Source organism: Oryctolagus cuniculus, chromosome X (genome assembly GCF_051225735.1).
Source record: "Oryctolagus cuniculus isolate XC-2025 breed Fujian yellow rabbit chromosome X, ASM5122573v1, whole genome shotgun sequence".
NCBI lineage: Eukaryota > Metazoa > Chordata > Mammalia > Lagomorpha > Leporidae > Oryctolagus > Oryctolagus cuniculus.
Genome location: NC_142888.1, coordinates 22,601,509 through 22,619,800, shown reverse-complemented (window position 1 = coordinate 22,619,800; position 18,292 = coordinate 22,601,509). Strand labels below are relative to the sequence as shown.

At 42.3% G+C, this 18,292-nt stretch overlaps 1 pseudogene; it reads right to left on the bottom strand.

Annotated features, from left to right (window-relative positions):
- Positions 1–16,250: 16,250 nt before the first annotated feature.
- LOC103351822 (telomerase reverse transcriptase pseudogene) lies at positions 16,251–17,862 on the bottom strand (annotated as a pseudogene).
- Positions 17,863–18,292: the final 430 nt, after the last annotated feature.

Sequence of the window (18,292 nt, the reverse complement as noted above, 5' to 3'; positions counted from 1 at the left end):
ATTCACTGCCTCCGTGATCCAGATGCCCATACCCTCTGTGCTCAGTTTCACACAGTTTATTGCTGATCATCATGTGTTTTTATTATAATTTTGAGGACCCTCTGAGTCTTCAACTCACTCTGAGATAGATTTTTTTTGTTCCTCTGAAGGATGTAAATCATTTTTGGAAGGTCTCCTACCCATCACATTGAGGAATGTACATTCAAACGTGCTACTCTAAAATTCACAAAGTCACTTTGTTACTTCTCCAGGAGACTTTTACTGACCTCACTAAACCTGCCTAGATTCCCTAACACACAAAACCATAGGACATATCCCATGGAAATTTCATTCATAATTTACCTCTTTGGATCACTTCTGCTAATTACTTTCCCTAATGCATTTTTTTAAATTTGGCCAGGGACCATAAAACAAAAACAAAAGCAGAAAAACAAATCAATGCAATAGCTTTTTCTCATAACTTCATACAATCTTTTGAATTAAATGTATGCCATAAACACTGTGTCTTCTTTCTTCAAGGCTGGGTTTACTGTTGGAATGCCGGGATTTCACAACTTTGGTGTGTTCTATGAGCTTAAAAAAATCTATTGGTGGTGGGAGTTGTGGCAGTGGATTAAGTCATTGCTTGTGATGCCTACAACCTATGTTAGAGTGCCAGTTTAAGTCCCAGTTGCTCTGCTTCTGATCCAGCTCAGTTTAATGAACTTGGGAAAGCAGCAGAGGATGGCTCGTGCACTTTGGCCACTGCCAGTCACATACGAGACCCAGATGAGATTCCTGGCTCCTGGCTGTTGTGGCCATTTGGGGAGTGGACCAGTGGATGGATGGAAGATCTCTCTCTCTCTCTTTCTTTGTCTCTCTCTCTCACTTTCTCTGTCTCTCCCTCTTTCTCTATCACTCTGCTCTTCAAGTAAATAAATTTTAAATATATCTACTCAAAAACTCTATTGATTTCTTTATTCTCAGTTGAATTAGCCTTTCCCTGACTCAAATAACACAACTGTCTCAATGGATGCAGTCTTAAATATTGTCAAATATTATAGGAAAAAAATTTTGATCATTGTCACAATATTGCCTTAAAAACATTCAGTTGTCAGGTTGCAGAGAGACATATTTTTCCTTCCTCTATTAAGGGGATTTGTTTAGTAATCATGGAAATGACACAGCCCTGCGGACTTAGTTATGCCGTGCTCCACATCCCATGCCTAAGATGAGATGACCATAGGGTATGCTTTTCCTTTGAGAAGTGAGTCCAGGTCTCCCAGACAGAGTCAGAGCAGCTTGATAGAAGCCTTCCGTGGCTGCCCCAGGTGGAATGGGGAATGACCTGGGAGTGCTGCAGTGGACTAATTCCTGCTTAACGAAGATCAGAGGGGACAATATTTTCATTAGCATATCTTTTCTCAGAAGTACCAGGACATATCTGAAGGAGATTTGAAGGATGCCTAGGAACCAATATTAGCCTAAAGCCTTAGAGTATGCTCATTCCACCAGAGTGATTTTATGTTATTAAAAATTTTTGGAAGACAGAGCACATGAAACAAAAATAACTTGAATATACCAAATATTCATGGAGTTGTTCTAATATTTTCCTATGAGAATAAACTAATGAATTCATGGATTATTGACATACACATCATCCAAAAAGCCCTTCAGTGCAATGGAGGCTACAAAGTGAGAGGCTCACAATAATTTACTTATTTTTGATGCAGCATTCACTACTCACCCAAGACATGCCATGCAGTGTCCTAGTTATCAGAAATACAAAGTTCTTAAAAAGCCTTCTCCTGTATCTTAGCAAGAGTAACTAGAAACTGGCATATATGTGCCATATTAAATTATAGGTGACAGCCTTATGTCGAAGTTAATTCCCTGGATTTATTGATTGATAGAGTTAGACAGTGAGAGAGAGAGAGACAGAGAGAGAGTTATAGACAGTGAGAGAGAGAGAGAGAGAGAGAGAAAGTCTTCCTTCCGTTGGTTCACTCCCCTAATGTCCGCTATAGCCGGAAGTGCACCGATCTGAAGCCAGGAGCCGGGTATTTCCTCCTGGTCTCCCATGCGGGTGCAGAGACCCAAGCACTTGGGCCATCCTCCGCTGCGCTCTCGGGCCACAGCAGAGAGCTGGCCTGGAAAAGGGGCAACCGGGACAGAACCAGCGCCCCGACCGGGACTAGAACCCCGGTGTGCCGGCGCTGCAGGTGGAGGATTAGCCAAGTGAGCCATGGCGCCGGCCTACAAGCTTCTCTTAAAGGAGCTCACATCTTATGAGAAAGTAAAAGTTTTTCCGTCTAGATACATTACAATGTGATCAGTGATATGAACAAAAGACCTGGAAATGTATCAGAAGGAGTAATGGTCTAGAATGAGTAAGAATGGTTTTACAAAGCTGACCTTGAATAGAATTTTAACCATTAAAGAAATGGCAAAGGCAGAGTGACTGCACAAAAAAACACAGAGAGATGTGAAAGGAGCTAGTTCATTTATGGCGTGAGGAATGATGTCAGGAAAGGAGACTCTGATTGAAACCTGACAGTGAGAATTAAAGTCATGCTCTAGGAATGATCTTTATGCTTTTGACACTGGATCTATAAATGGTTGGTAGAAGTGAACAGTTTTAAGCAGAAAAGCATCAATAGTAACATTTGCATTTTTGAAAATCTAATTCAATAGAAATACAGGGGATAGATTAAATAATAACACAGTCACACATAGGAAGGCTAATCAGTAAACAACTACAATAGTGCAGATGAGGCACGACAAGGATTTAACATTTAAAACAGATTTTTCACATGCATGTATTATATGTACAAACAAGTTTATATACCAATCTATCAATGTATATGTAAATAAATAATAAAATAACTCACATATATCTTTAATATTTTCATAGTTGTCACTGTCATTTTGAATAAATTTCATTATTTTTGTTAGAAAGTAAAGCCCAACAAAATTATTTAGAATTCTAGAGAGACCCATGTTAAAATTTTAAACATTAATGATATTGCAGATTCCTAAGGCATATGCCAATTATAAACATAATTTAAAATGCCTCTATTAAAATGTGGAAAGGCTGGATGAGAGCAAAAGAGAGAACTCTTGTTTGCAAAAGAGCCCTCTTCCTCATGACAGCAGTATGGAATATGACGGACAGAAGATAAAGTGATCTGATATAACTGCGACAATTCTTCTTATGGCAAGACTCAAATCCTTCCCTTTATGTATTTTGATGTCCTAAATAGAGCTATCTTCCCAATAATGTGAGAATTCCCCATAATTCTTTCTCATTGTGGCAGACTGTATCTCGTAAGCAGTTTTATGCGGCGTTCCTCAGTCTAGACAGGCATGATTATTTTGATATTGAAAGGTGAAGGGGCAAACCCCAGAAGGCTCCCTCGTGGATTTCGCAGGCAGGCCTCTTTAACTCAGTTGCTTGTTGGACCTGCCAACTCCAGGAAGTGTGTGAGAAGTAAAATCAACTGTGCAGCAAGAGGCTAGAATGCTGGCTTAATCTCAGCCCACTATCAACGGTGATTGTGTTTCAGTGCAGTGGAAGTAATTCCAGAGGGAAAGTCGGAACAGTAGCAACTTGTTTGGATCTAAGATTAGGCATTAACACATGCCTCCAAAGGCTTGAGTCGGGACAAGTCCCCTGCGTCTCTGTGCCGTGTCCTGTAGAGCTGTCTCGGCATGCTGTCTTGGCGTTTGCACACTCTCCATTGTGGCTGTCAACCTGTCATCCTCAGCTGCAACTACCTCTTTTCGAGCTTATTCTCAACTTGGTATCACATTCAGTGTAAGACGCCTACTTCCTATTGCACACCCTACTGCACATCAGCCTCGTGATGACTCTCACACTCCGGATGCCGCAATAAACACACTCAGAGAAACAGAGATCATGTTCAAGGCATTCTGAAATGGGCATTCCTCGTCAACGTTTCCCTCCTTCCCTCCTTCCCTCCTGCTCTTCGTCTATACCAATGCGGTCTACTTAAGATCTAAAACCGCATTCCACAGTACACACTCTGGCCCCTTCCAGACCAAAAGTGAGTTATCTTTATTTTTTTTCTTTTGGTAAGAAGTCATGGGAATAGCATAGGAAAGCTAGGCAGAAGAATAATGAACAAAATTCTACACTCCACATTGTAAAACCATGAATTATTAAACATAAAATACTAAGTTTTTTAAAGAGAGAGGGAGAGAGAGAGAGAGAGAGAGAGAGAGAAAGAGAGAGAATGGCAAAGGAAATAAAAATAAAGTAGCCAAATATTGTTATTTGACACATTCACCAATAAAGAAAACAGACACATAGATACATAGAGGTAACTTGATGGATTTTAAATCTAATTAGCTTTTTTAATCATTAAAAATTAAGATTGTATCATTAAGAATATCTTTAGGACAAAAAGACTCACAGAAGGGCAAAATCTTTCTGGTACATACAGGAAAAAAACAATTGAAATGATATCAATCAATTGCAAATGGTTTTTCACACTGAAAATATGAAGGATGTTGTTATTGCTTTCCCAGCAAGAAGTGATGGCAATTTTTACCCCCAATATAACACCTTCTTCCTCATTTTTATAGTGTACATAGTGATATTTTAATCTCATCTCTTTGCTCTCTTTTCACTACCTTTACACAATACCCTTACTCCCACATAACATCTTAAATTGAACACCCAAATGATCTAAACATTTATACACACCCAGTATGAGTTTGAAACTTTATTATTCATGGTGAATTAATCTTAGCCTTAGACATGTAGAATACATGCCCTTGTGACTCTGAAATATATTTGTTCATTTTTAGGTGTTTCAAGGAATAAATTATATTGCTATGTAATGCGGCATAACAATTTCATGCTTCATTGTGCTTTTCATAGTGATTGAACATGTCTGTTAGCAGAGGGGTTTTGAAAGTTAACAGCCTCAGAATTTCAGTTCCTGAATTCCTATTATTTGTTAAACAAACATGATGTGGCCTGCAGAACTGACAAGAAAAAAACTTGGGCCAATGGTTGAAAGTAAATGAAATATTTTTCATTATTAAGGAATAAGATTCTTCTTCTTTTTATCAAAGACAGCAGTTTTTAGTGGGATAGCAGGAAATAACATTTTCTTAAGTGTTTTGAAATGATTTAGCATATCTCACAATTTACCTAATATCCTCTAATGTATAATGTAGTCATATTGTCTAAAATTTTAGTATACCCTCAATAAATATGGAAACATAACTATAAAATAACTGTACAAAAATGGAAGTCAATATTTCCTTTGACAAACTATGATGAACTGAGTTTTGTGGGAAAATAAACAATAAAGTTTATGTAATGTTATTTTATTTGTTAATGCAGATATGTCTATCCTTGATAAAAGCCAGGGATTACAGAAAACTGAAGTTGCAAATAAGAGTTATTTATAATAAAATTGACATTACATTAGTTCACAGGAGAAGTAGAGGTAACTGAAATATTTAGGTTATCACCACAAATTATTTCATTTATTAATCTGTTTGGTATAAATATTATGTCATATTTATAGTGGTCTAGCTTTTTGACAAAAATATATTTGTGGAAAAGCCACTTGCATTTATTTTTTTAGAATTATTGAGTGATTAAATAATTTATTGTAAGAAACATTTATTGAGCATCTACTACATGCCATATATGCTGTAGAAGTAGAATTGTAAATAAGACAGTCACAATCTGAGCCTTAACAGAGGTTACAGCTTAGCAGTTTTGAGTTTGCATTTTCTGTTCTTCAGAGGTCAGTAGTCCTACCAATCTTTATTGACCAAGAATTTGCAAATTTTGTTGGCACAAAATTTTCTCTTTGGAAGAGAATTCATCAGAGGTGAACTGCCAATGTTGCCTATAAGAGGTTACTTTGAAAAAACTTCATGGAAAATGGAATTAAAATATAACATGTGTCTTCTATGAACTTTTTGAAGACCTCTTAAATCTCCATTCTCAAGAATGCCCCACAGAACAAATCAACCTGGGTTACTTGAATCGATTAACTCAGTTTGAATTTTATTTTTCCTTGAGTTTATTTGCACCTCAGCAAGCAGTTTTAACAGCCTAAGGAAAACAAACTCGCTTGTGTATCCTCCTTTTCACTCCATTTCCTTTCATTCTTTCCCCAGAATTCTGCTGCATGGCTTGGTGGGGGAAGAGCATACCTTTCAGAAGTGAGAAAACAGAAGTGCTCTTTTCTGTCTATGCTATCTTTCACAACTTAAGGACCATTCCTTTAAAAAATAGTTTTAATGATGTGTAATTGATATAAAATAAGCTACATTTAAAAAAATTGTTTGATAGATTTTGACAAATGGAATATCTCTAAAGCCACTATCACAGTTCAGGTAATGAACATATCAATAACATCAAAAAATGTTTCCACTTGTCCTTTTGTTATAGTATTTTTTTTTGACATGCAGAGTTAGACAGTGAGAGAGAGACAGAAAGAAAGCTCTTCCTTCCGTTGGTTCACCCCCCAAATGACCGTTACAGCTGGCACACTGTGCAGATCTCAAGTCAGGAACCAGGTGCTTCCTCCTGGTCTCCCATGTGGATGCAGGGCCCAAGCATTTGGGCCATCCTCCACTGCACTCCTGGGCCACAGCAAAGAGCTGGACTGGAAGAGGGGCAACTGGGACAGAATCTGGCGCCCCAACCGGGACTAGAACCTGGGGTGCCAGTGCTGCAGGCAGAGGATTAGCCAAGTAAGCCATGGCGCCGGCCTTGTTAGAGTATTTCTAAGCCTTGGAATTCTCATTGAGAAAAACCAGTGTAATCACAGCAACTTCATAACATTGTAGTAAAGGGCAGAGTATGTAGCAATAGATAGATCCATGTTAGATCATTACCCCACTTTGTACTTACTGAATATTAATGGTAATGAAAATTTTTACTGAATTTGCCATTTTATGTTTCTTATCTTTCCCTCAATAATTCAAACCTTTTATCATGATTATAAATCTAAAATTCCCCCAAATAAGCTGTACAGAAATTGGCTAAGTTACTTGCAGAGAGAGGTACACATTTTGAACTATCCAAGATGGATGATACCAACACAAAATCCAGTGTTAGCTGACAGCCAAGCAAATATCTATATGAATGAGGGGAAAAGCTACATCAAAGGCATCAATATCACTACCAGAAATGGGCATTAATTTCCTCAATAGCTGATACCAGGGAATGGGAATTCCCAAAATCTGTCAGCTACAAAGCCACTACCTTGACATGATGTAGAGAGGCTGTTAGCTCCCAAAAAGAAGCTGTGTTTACCTGAGTCTACATGGAATAAGTCAGTAGTTCAATATACATTCAAAATGAGATGCCTGAGATTCATCACTCATAGAAGAATTGATTGTCTATACACAATTGATTGTGTGTAGGGAAAAAATGGAAGAAACTATCTTAAGGAATACATTTGTGTACAAAAAAGAGAAAAAGATATGGAAAAGTATATGATTTTTTTTACAGAGTTAGAATGAAATGCATGTCTAAATTTAACAATTTTTCTAACTTAAAAATTGCCATTTGGTTGGTTGTTTTTAATTCAATTTTTTTTCTGGCTTTCTGAATGTTAAAATTTATATGTTTAAATAATGTTTGAAGACCAGATGATTCAAAGCAATAGAAGATTGCCTGAATGGAATTTTGGAAATTTATTTTAAAAGCACATTACATTATTTAATGATACACACTTGCAGACATATAAAATACTCTATTTTTTTCAGCTGTGGATCTCTCAGCTCTACCATTTCCCATTTCATTATGCTTTTAAAACAGTCAGTAAAATAAGGAACATTGGAGGCAGTAGAGCTTGAACAACTTAAATTCTCCGTGTGTGAATTTTTATTAGACTGGTTCAATTTTAATATCAGTATCTCTTCATTTCTTAATGAGTTTTCATCATGGTGGGACACTATTGAAACCAGATTAAATGGTAATTATATCAGACCATAAGAAAGGAAGATTTTTGCCAGTCAAAATCATTTAAGTATGGGTGATTGTATATGATGCACCCTAAATTCTTTGGATGCTCTGAGAATCTCAAGACAGGGTCTATTTTCAGAAAAAGCATAGTTTGTGTGCTTTTCTTTTTTCTTTGCTGATTGTAAAGAAAACAGATGTGCAAGTTCAGTGGCATTTACACTCATTTACAACCATGTGATTTTTCTTAGATTAACTTTTCCAAAAAATTGAAATGAAACCTGGTTATATTTTATTTGCTTATTTTATTTTACTTATTATTTTCTTTACTTAGCTATTTTTGTTGCTCATTTCTATCTCAGTTTAGTGATGTGTCTTATGTTTTAGGACTAGAGCTGCACAGGAAGCTTGCAAATCAATGAACCATGCCCCAGCTAGCTCTTCTGGTATGGAAACAAGGAATAGCCATTAAAAATGCTCTGCATGAATATTAAATGCATAATTTGGAGTCCACATTATATGCTTTTTGTATATTTCCAAAAATAAAAATGAAAAGCAATTCTCTGTGGTTCATCTGAAAACTGGCATATTAGAAAAGAGATGCTAAAATGCACCAAAACTGAAGAATTTGTCAAGATTAGATAGCACAAAGTACAGACTGACTCCAAGATATGTGATTTCTCCCTTAGGTTTCTTTCAGGAGCCAGGAGCTTCCTCCGGGTCTCCCATGTGGGTGCAGGGGTCCAAGGACTTGGGCCATCTTTTGCTTTCCCGGGCCATAGCAGAGAGCTGGGTCAGAAGTGGAGCAGCCGGGTTTTGAACTGGTGCCCATATGGGATCCCAGCACTGCAGGTGGTAGCTTTTCCTGCTATCCCACAGCGCTGGCCCCATCTCCCTTAGGTTTCAAACCCTTCACATGCCTATTAGCTTTTATCCGTATTGTGTATTTTGTACGTGTCTACCTAGAATAATAGCAACTTGATTGCGTTATGGTTGAAAAAATATGGGCTACTTAAAAGACCAGCTATGTTCTGAGGAAAAGAGAAGTGTTTGGCAGCTCTAAGTATCTGACAAAAGTACCACAGTAAAAAAAAAAAAAAAAAGTCATCTCAAAGAACATAAAGTGAGCCATTGGAAAATCCTTTCTTCATCTTTGAAGAAACTTTGCAAACTGAGCACCTATTGATGATAGAAAGAACACATCTCCTTAGTTTACAAATCATGAACCTGGGTTTAATGACATACATGGATACTTCAAAAAGTTCATGGAAAATTGAATTAAATGATAAGCATATATTGGTACAAATTTTTCAAACCTACACATATTTTTTCATAATACACATTTCCATAAAGATTTTGAATCATGCTTGTATAATTGACTAATTTTTTAAAATTTTTTTTTGACAGGCAGAGTTAGTGAGAGAGAGAGAGAGAGAGAGAGAGAAAGGTGTTCCTTCCGTTGGTTCACCCCCCAAAATGGCTGCTACAGCCGGCGTGCTGAGCTGATCTGAAGGCAGGAGCCAAGTGCTTCTTCCTGGTATCCCATGTGGGTGCAGGGCCCAAGGACTTGGGCCATCCTCCACTGCCTTCCCGGGCCACAGCAGAAAGCTGGACTGGAAGAGGAGCTACCAGGACAGAATCCGGCGCCCCAACTGGGACTAGAACCCGTGGTGCCGGCACTGCAGGCAGAGGATTAGCCTAGTGAGCCGTGGCACCAGCCTTTGACTCAAATTTTTAATCAAGGTATGAAGCACATCTACTTATGTAATGCAGAGGGTCATGGTAGCCATATTTTGTCATTGAATCCTTCCCTTCCTCAGATGCCAAGTCACTGCTAAGCACATAATCCATGCACCTGGCAAGCACAATACCGAGTTGACACATGTTGGCAAATGATGCCAGCTACTACTCAACTTCATCTTCTGGGCTAGAAAATCCCTGTCATCCCTTTTGAATTGCACATCAACTGTAAAACCTGGGAAAGCAAGGGAAGATGGCCCAAGTTCTTGGGCCCCTGCACCCTTGTGGGAGACCCAGAGGAAGCTCCTGGCTCCTGATTTCAGATCAACCCAGCTCCAGCTGTTGTGGCCATCTGGGGAGTGAACCAGTGGATAGAGGCTCGTGCTCTCTCTCTCTCTCTCTCTCTTTCTCCTTCTATCTCTTTTTTTCTTTTAGCATCTTGAAAAGCATCATAGGATAGAAAAAATTCCTCAACATGTTCAAGGCCTTATGAGATCTGACAGTTAACATAATCAATAATGAAAGACATAAAAAACTCCCTTAATACTCGAAACAGGACAAATACCATTTATATTCTACATAGAATCAGAAGTTGTAGCTAGAGGAATAAGGCATGAAAATTAAATTTAAAAGCATATGGGTTGGGGGCCGGCACTGTGGCATAGCAGGTTAAGCCACTGTCTGCAGTGCTGGCATCCCACATGGGCACCAGTTCGAGTTCTGGCTGCTCAACTTCTGATCCAGCTCTCTGCTATGGCCTGGGATAGCGGTAGAAGATGGCCCAAGTCCTTGGGCCCCTGCACCCACGTGGGAGACCTGGAAGAAACTCCTGGCTCCTGGCTCCAGATCAGCACAGCTCCATCCATGGCGGTCAATTGGCGAGTGAACCAGCGGATGGAAGACCTCTCTCTCTGCCTCTCCTCTCTCTGTGTAACTATGATTTTCAAATAAAATAAATAAATCTTTAAAAGAAAACAATATTATGTCATTTTTTTAAAAAGCATATGGGTTGGAAACAAAGATGTAAAACTATTTCTCTTTACATATGACATGATATTACATGTAGAAAACTTTAAATATTCCACAAAAATATTAGAGCTAATGAACAAATTCACCAAAGTTACAGAAGCATGTATACAGTGTAACTGTTGTATGTATCAACTTATTTAGTCTTACCAATCATCCTGCAAGGCAAATGATGCAATTTTTATAGGACAGATAAGGAACAACCATAGATGAATCAGAAGCAGTTCCATGAAGGCACTAGACAGTTGGTCCTAGTCCTGATATTAGAATAAAAGGAGTTGAAATCTACCTGAGGCCAGAAACTGAGACACAGAAATGAGAATATTTCATGGTAGATCACAGTTGGTCCCATTGCAAAAGTATTCTGGTCCGGTATGCCTGGTCATGTTAGTTCATGCCCACTCCTCATGGCTATTCCTATGGGACAAGATGTGAGAGGAAAACACATGAGGTGCAGAAAGAAGAGTTTAAATGACTATAGAGCAGAACATGGATGAAACTAACATCCTATTTCTGCCATCTTATTTCAGTTTTAAAAATGTCTCAGGTCGGCCAGCGCTGCGGCTCAATAGGCTAATCCTCCGCCTAGCACACAGGGTTCTAGTCCCGGTCGGGGTGCCAGATTCTGTCCCGGTTGCCCCTCTTCCAGGCCAGCTCTCTGCTGTGGCCCGGGAGTGCAGTGGAGGATGGCCCAAGTGCTTGGGCCCTGCACCCCATGGGAGACCAAGATAAGTACCTGGCTCCTGCCATCGAATCAGCGCGGTATGATGGCCGTGGCGGCCATTGGAGGGTGAACCAACGGCAAAGGAAGACCTTTCTCTCTGTCTCTCTCTCTCACTGTCCACTCTGCCTGTCAAAAAAAAATGTCTCAGGGCCAGTGCTGTGGTGTGGTGCTGGCATCCCATATCGGCACTGGTTCCTGTCCCCACTACTGCTCTTCTGATCCAGTTCTCTGCTATGGCCTGGTAAAGCAGTGGAAGATGACCCAAGTCCTTGGGCCTCTGTACCCAGGTGGCAGACCCGAAAGAAGCTCCTGGCATCTGGCATTGGATCGGCCCACTGTTGCAGCCACTTGGGGAGTAAACCAGTGGATGGAAGACCTTTCTGTCTCTCACTGTCTATGTCTGTAACTCTACTTCTCAAATAAATAAATAAAAAATCTTTTAAAAAAGTTTCAAGATGCATGAGAATCACATACATAAAGTTTATGATGTCATCATCTTTTAAACATCATCAGCACATCAATCAGCAAATTTTTAAAGTTAGTAGTACAAATATTATACAATTATAGTCTAAAATTAGTTGACAATATTATCAGTGCTTCTTAAACTGAAACAAAATAGACATAGCAAACTGGTTTAAAGAAGACTATTTGGGAGGATTGTTCAGGATGGTGGATTAGGTAGGGAACTTACTGCTCTAGTCTAAGGGAAGATAGTTTAAAAAAAGTGGAGCGAGTGCAAGCTCAGGGAAGAGTTAGGGAGAAAACTGCAGAGGAAACTCCATGCAAATTAGAGTGAGACTGTGGACCCATGTGGGGGCTGTGGATGTGAACAACTCAGGATCCCAGCAGCCAAGAGTCTCAGCACCAGCTTTGGAGAGTGAGGTGAGACCAGACTTGGAGCAGCTCAAGCCACTGGTGATAAAGCTGTGGAAAAAATCCTAGCATGAGTCCTGCCTGGAGCCTTGTGGAGGACCGTGTACCTGCCAACCTAGAGGGAAAAAAGGGGGCACATTTCGCCCTCCCTGACCACCCAGCACCAGTGTCCTGGAACTAGTTTAGAGAAGGAGAGTGCCATTTTGGACATACGTTACAGCTACGTGTCTTGTGCCTGCATGCCCAGCAATCAGCTGAGAGGAGACACCTGAGTCTGACTGGGGGAATTCTTTATTTTATTTATTTGAAAGACAGAGTAACAGGGAAAGGCAGAGACAAAGAGAGATGTCTTCCATCTGCTGTTTCCTTCCCCAAATGGGGCACAAATCGTAAAAAAATGGGCAAAAGACTTAAACAGGCGTTTTTCAAAAGAGGAAATCCAAATGGCCAATAGACACATGAAAAAATGCTCAGGATCACTAGCCAGCCGTCAGGGAAGTGCAAATCAAAACCACAATGAAGTTTCACCTCACCCTCCTTAGAATGGCTTTCATAAGGAAATCAACAAACCACAACTGCTGGTGAGGATGTGGGGAAAATGGTACCCAAATCCACTGTTGGTGGGAATGCAAACTGGCACAGCCACCATGGATGGATATATATATATATATATGTATATATATTGCAGCTCAATTCACAATAACTAAAATATGGAATCAACCCAAATGTCCGTCAACTGAAGACTGGATAAAGAAATTATGGGATATATACACCATGGAATACTACACCAGTAAAAAAAAAAATGGATGAAAAGAAACAAAATGGATGAAACTGGAAGACATCATATGAAATAAGCCAGTCACAGAGGGACAAATACCATATGTTCTCCTTGATCTGCTGTAACTAATAGAGCACCTAAAAGGTAATCTATGGTAGTGAAATTGACACTTTAAGTTGTGATGACTTTGAACAACTGTTGAGGAACAGGTTTTTTTATATACAATTTGTTGAACTCTTTACTTAGTATAGAGTTAACCTTATGTATATAAAGTTAATTGAAAATAGATCTGAGTGAAAAATAAGAATGGGAATAGAAGAGGGAGGAGGAAGAAGGGTAGAAGTGCAGGTGGGAGTTTAAAGATATTGTGGAGTGTTTGAAAATATAATTGAACTGCATATTTTAGAAATATATATTGTTTCTTCCATGTGTCTAAGATATTTGAAGCTAAATTAGGGATTTTTGGTTTCAAGTGAGGCATGGAGCTCATAAGCCACCATTCTGTTCTAACAACAAGAAAAAAGCTGAACAAACAAAAAAAATCAATATCTCTTCTTAGATCACATATCAAATCATTGGCCCCAAAACTACACAGACAGACCAGAAAACACAGAGAATCATAAATTACTGATGCAGAAACCCGTTAGGGGAAACTGCTATGGAACCAGTGTCATGGTAGGAACTGTAGTTGATGAATTGCTGAGGTTCAGTGTGGTCAGAGACAAAATTTCCTCGGGAAAGGGCACTAGTTGCTCTATGGTTCTTTGAATTTTATCTCCTGGAGCCCTACCATGTTCTCAAAGTAAAGATCAGAGGAAAATCCCCTTAAGATTGGCAGAGAAAGGGGAAAAGTAAAAATTAGAAACATGCCAGACCATTGTGTTGTACTAAATAAGGCCTACCCTCAAAAAATGATAGGAATACCTCACATATTACTGCCTTTCACTTTATTGTGCTTTGCAGATAAATTGTGTTTTTTTTACATACAGAAGATGTGGTACAAATTGCATCAATCCAGTCTACTGGGCTGTTTTCCCAATGGCATGTGCTTGCTTCACATCTCTGTGTCACATTTTACCACTTCTTACAATATTTCAAACTTTTTTGTTATTATTAAATCTGTTGTGGTGCTCTGTGATTAGTTATCTTTGATGTCACTATTTTAATTGTCTTGGGGCACCACAAACGATGCTCATGTACATTGTAAATGTTGTTTATGTTCTAATTGTTCCCCAAATTCAGCCTTTCTCACATCTCATTCTCTCTCCTTGGGCCTCCTTATAACAAGAGAAACAACATTATTGAAATTAAGCCAGTGAATCCAGTCCAGCTCTCTGCTGTGGCCCGGGAAGGTAGTGGAGGATGGCCCAAGTCCTTGGGCCCTGCACCCACATAGGAGACCAGGAGAAGCACCTGGCTCCTGGCTTCGGATCAGCGCAGTGCGCCGGCCGTAGCAGCCATTTGGGGGGTGAACCAATGGAAAAGGAAGACCTTTCTCTCTCTCTCTCTCTCTCACTCTGCCTGTCCAAAAAAAAAAAAAAAAGAAAGAAAGGAAGGAAGAAAGAAAGAAAGAAATTAAGCCAATGAAAAACACTACAATGGTCTCTCAGTGTGCAAGGGAAATGGTTACAGCTCTCTCATTTTAACGCAAAATCTAGAAATGATTAAGTTTAGGGAGGAAGGCATACCCAAAGCCAAGATATACTAAAAAGTAGACTTCTGGTACCATATAGTTAGCCAAGTTGTGAAAGCAAAGGAAATGTTCTTAAGGGAAATTAAAATTGCTACTCCAATAGCACCTGAGCAACAAAAAGTGAAACATACTTATTACTGATATGGAGAGAATTTTAGTGGTCTGGATAGAAGTTAAAACCAGCTGCAACATATCCTTATGCCAAAGCTTAAGCCAGAGCAAAGCCACTCTTCAATTATCTGAAGGATGAGAGCAGTGTGGGAGCTCCAGAAGAAAAGTTTGAAACTAGCACAGATTGATTCATGAGATTTAAGGAAGAAAACCGTCTCCTTAACATAAAAGTACAAGGTGAGGCCAGCACTGCGGCTCACAAGGCTAATCCTCCGCCATGCAGCGCCGGCACACCGGGTTCTAGTCCTGGTCGGGGCGCCGGATTCTGTCCCGGTTGCCCCTCTTCCAGGCCAGCTCTCTGCTGTGGCCAGGGAGTGCAGTGGAGGATGGCCCATGTGCTTGGGCCCTGCACCCCATGGGAGACCAGGAGAGGCACCTGGCTCCTACCATTGGATCAGCGCGGTGAACCAACGGCAAAGGAAGACCTTTCTCTCTGTCTCTCTCACTGTCCACTCTGCCTGTCAAAAAATAAAAATAAAAAAATAAAAAAAAATATATAAGTACAAGGTGAAGCAGCAAGCAAGGACTGGAAAATCTGCAGCAAGTTACCCAGAAGATTTAGGGAAGATAACTGATGAAGGCGGCCGCACTGATCAGCCTATTTTCAATGTAGGGGAAACTGCCTTATATTAGAAGTTGCCATTTGAAGAGGAGGAGTCAATGCCTCATTTCACAGCTTCAGTGCAGGCTGTGTCTCTTGCTAGTGGCTAATGCTCCTGGTGACTTTAATGACGAACTTGAAGCCAATGCTCATTTGTCATTCTTTAAATCCTAGGACCCCTAAGAATTATACTAACAAAGCCTGACTGACAGCCCACCTGTTTGCTACATGGTTTGCTGACTATTTTAAGCTCATCATTGAGAATCTCTGCTCAGAAAAAAAATCCTTTCCAAATAGTACTGCTCATTGATAATCTACCTGGTTATGGAAGAGTTCTGATGTAAACGAGCCTTGAAGCCATCACTGAAGGTGAGGCTGGCTGCAGTGGAGGTTCCAGTGAAACTAGAGTAGTCTCAGAAGGCCTCCAAGGTCCGTGTGTCCAGCAACAAACTGCACCAGGGACACAGGCAGTGGGCAGGCAGCTAGAGAGGGGCCGGACCATCCTTGGCATCCTCCTCCACAGGGAAGTTCACCACCGTCTTCTTCAAGCTTATCTTGCAGCCTACGCAAGGAAGCCTCTGACCAGGCCCTGAGGAAGCCATTCACTTGGGTTAGTTAGCATAATGAGCAGAAAGTCAAGCAAACATGAGTACCTTGTCCTGGCCCCGGATGACATTATTGAGTACAAAGTGCAGGAAAGCGTCAAAGAGTGTATGTCTGCTGCAGGCGTACCACGAACTGTCGCATGGAGGCCCTCCAGGGTGGAGACATGTGTCTTATGGGCTTGCAGACATGCCTCCAGGCAGCTCTGCACACCGTGGCGAACCCACGGACACAGTAGGTCCTCCCTGGGTGACTGATGATGCTGGCGACCACTGCCACCAGCTTGTCCTGCGGGGTGGCTTCGTACACCCCATCACATCCACCTTGACCAGGTACAGCTTGAGTGCTGGGTCCTGGGCCCACCTGTGTTGCACGAAGGCCTGCCAGGCCCAGTGTAGTGCAGGTCCAGCTAGGAGGCCCCCAGCAGTCCGAGCTGCGGCGCCTGCTTTTAGTTGAAGATGCTGGACAGCATCTTGACACGCGAGGTCGGTGCTGGCTTTCTCTGCAGAAAGTTCTGATGCCCACCACACGGTCTATGTTTACGATGGCCCCAAGGCGGCTGGGCTTGGGGCTGAAGTGCAGTTTGGAAGTGGGCAGGGCCAGCCTGGCCGGCTCCTGCTGCTGGACTTCTGCACCTGGCAGTTCTCACAGCTGCACGCTCTCCAAGTGTTGCCCGATGCCCAGGCCCTGAAACTTGCTCCAGACACTCCTGCGGTAGAACAGCCTGTTCTTCTGAAAGGTGGTTTCTGTGAGGGAGAAGAAGGCTCGAACGTGCTCATTTCCAGCAGCCAGCATAGCAACCCAGCCAGGAAGCCTTCCATCAGGAGGAGCTCCATGGCCAGGACACAGCCATGCTCTGGGGTCTCGTGCAGCTGGGAGAAGTCCTGCACGCTCACCTTCCAGATCAGCTCCCAAAGCGAGACCTTGCTGTGCTTTCCCAGGGACATGGACTTTGTGTTGCTCAGGACACAGCACTCATTGTGCCTGGAGCCCTGGGAGCTGGTAGGCATCAGGCGGTGCAGACACACCCTCAAGAACCTCTCCGCTTTCCAGAGGCTGCTGTGCTGGGAACCCGCGTCCTCCTGGGGTTCAGCGCCAGCCTTGGGGAGTCCTCCCTGAGTGACTGCTGCCCACAGTGGACAATGTGTTCTGGGCAGTGCATGTTAAGGGCACAGCGAGTGGTTCCCAAGCAGGTCCGGGGACAGACTGCATGTCCTACGGAGAGCCCTGGGCCTTGGTAAGGAACCCAGGAAGATGGCCTCCAGGAGTCTCCGGGCGCCCACCAGTTGGGGCTGCAGAGAGAACAGCTCCTAGTCACCCACGCAGTAGAAGTGCTCAGTATCCACATACGTCTGGACACGCTGTTCGCCTTGGGGACGCGGTGACCGCTGAATGGATGGACGGCAGGCCTTGAGCCCCAGGCGCCCAGTCTCGGAACACTTGGCTTCCATCCATGGCAGCTCTGGCAGATGGCACCGCTAGAGGATTGTCACCAACTGGCCCACATGCCCTGCCGGTGTAGGGCCTGGGCACCTGCCCACAGCCTAGTGTGCACCTCGGCTTCTTGGCCAAAGACAGATTCCCACCAGCTCTGCAGGAATGCCGCCTCAAACCCCAGGCTGGGGACTCCAGGGGAGCCCCTGGCTCTCCGTTGCTGCTGTTCTAGACCCGTTGTGTAGAGTCGAGGCCAATTTGTGTCCCACCTGCGCATGGCGCTGGGCAGTAGCTGGAGGTCACGGGAGCCAGGCCCTGGCGGTGGCACTGAGCATATACAGTGGCAGCCTGAACAGCTGTTAAACCCAGCTCAAGGCCACCAGCAGGTAGAGTGCACAGCGTTCCAGCAGGTGCAGGAGCACATTGTCACCAATGCATCGCAGCAGCAGCCCCCAGGCCCTGCTGGTGTGCAACGTCTCAGGCACAGTATTGGGCAAGTAACTGGGCACGCAGGTGGTGAATGCCCACAGCCAGCTGATGCGGGTGCCATGCAGTAGTGGGAAGCTGAAGGCCAGCATGTTCCTCAGGCCTAGCTCGCAGAGCCGCTGCACCACCATGGCCACCAGCTCCTACAGAGAGGACACCTGGCAGAAGGAGAGGGCGAAGGGGGGCAGCTACATCCCAGGACATGCACACCAGGCCCTGGG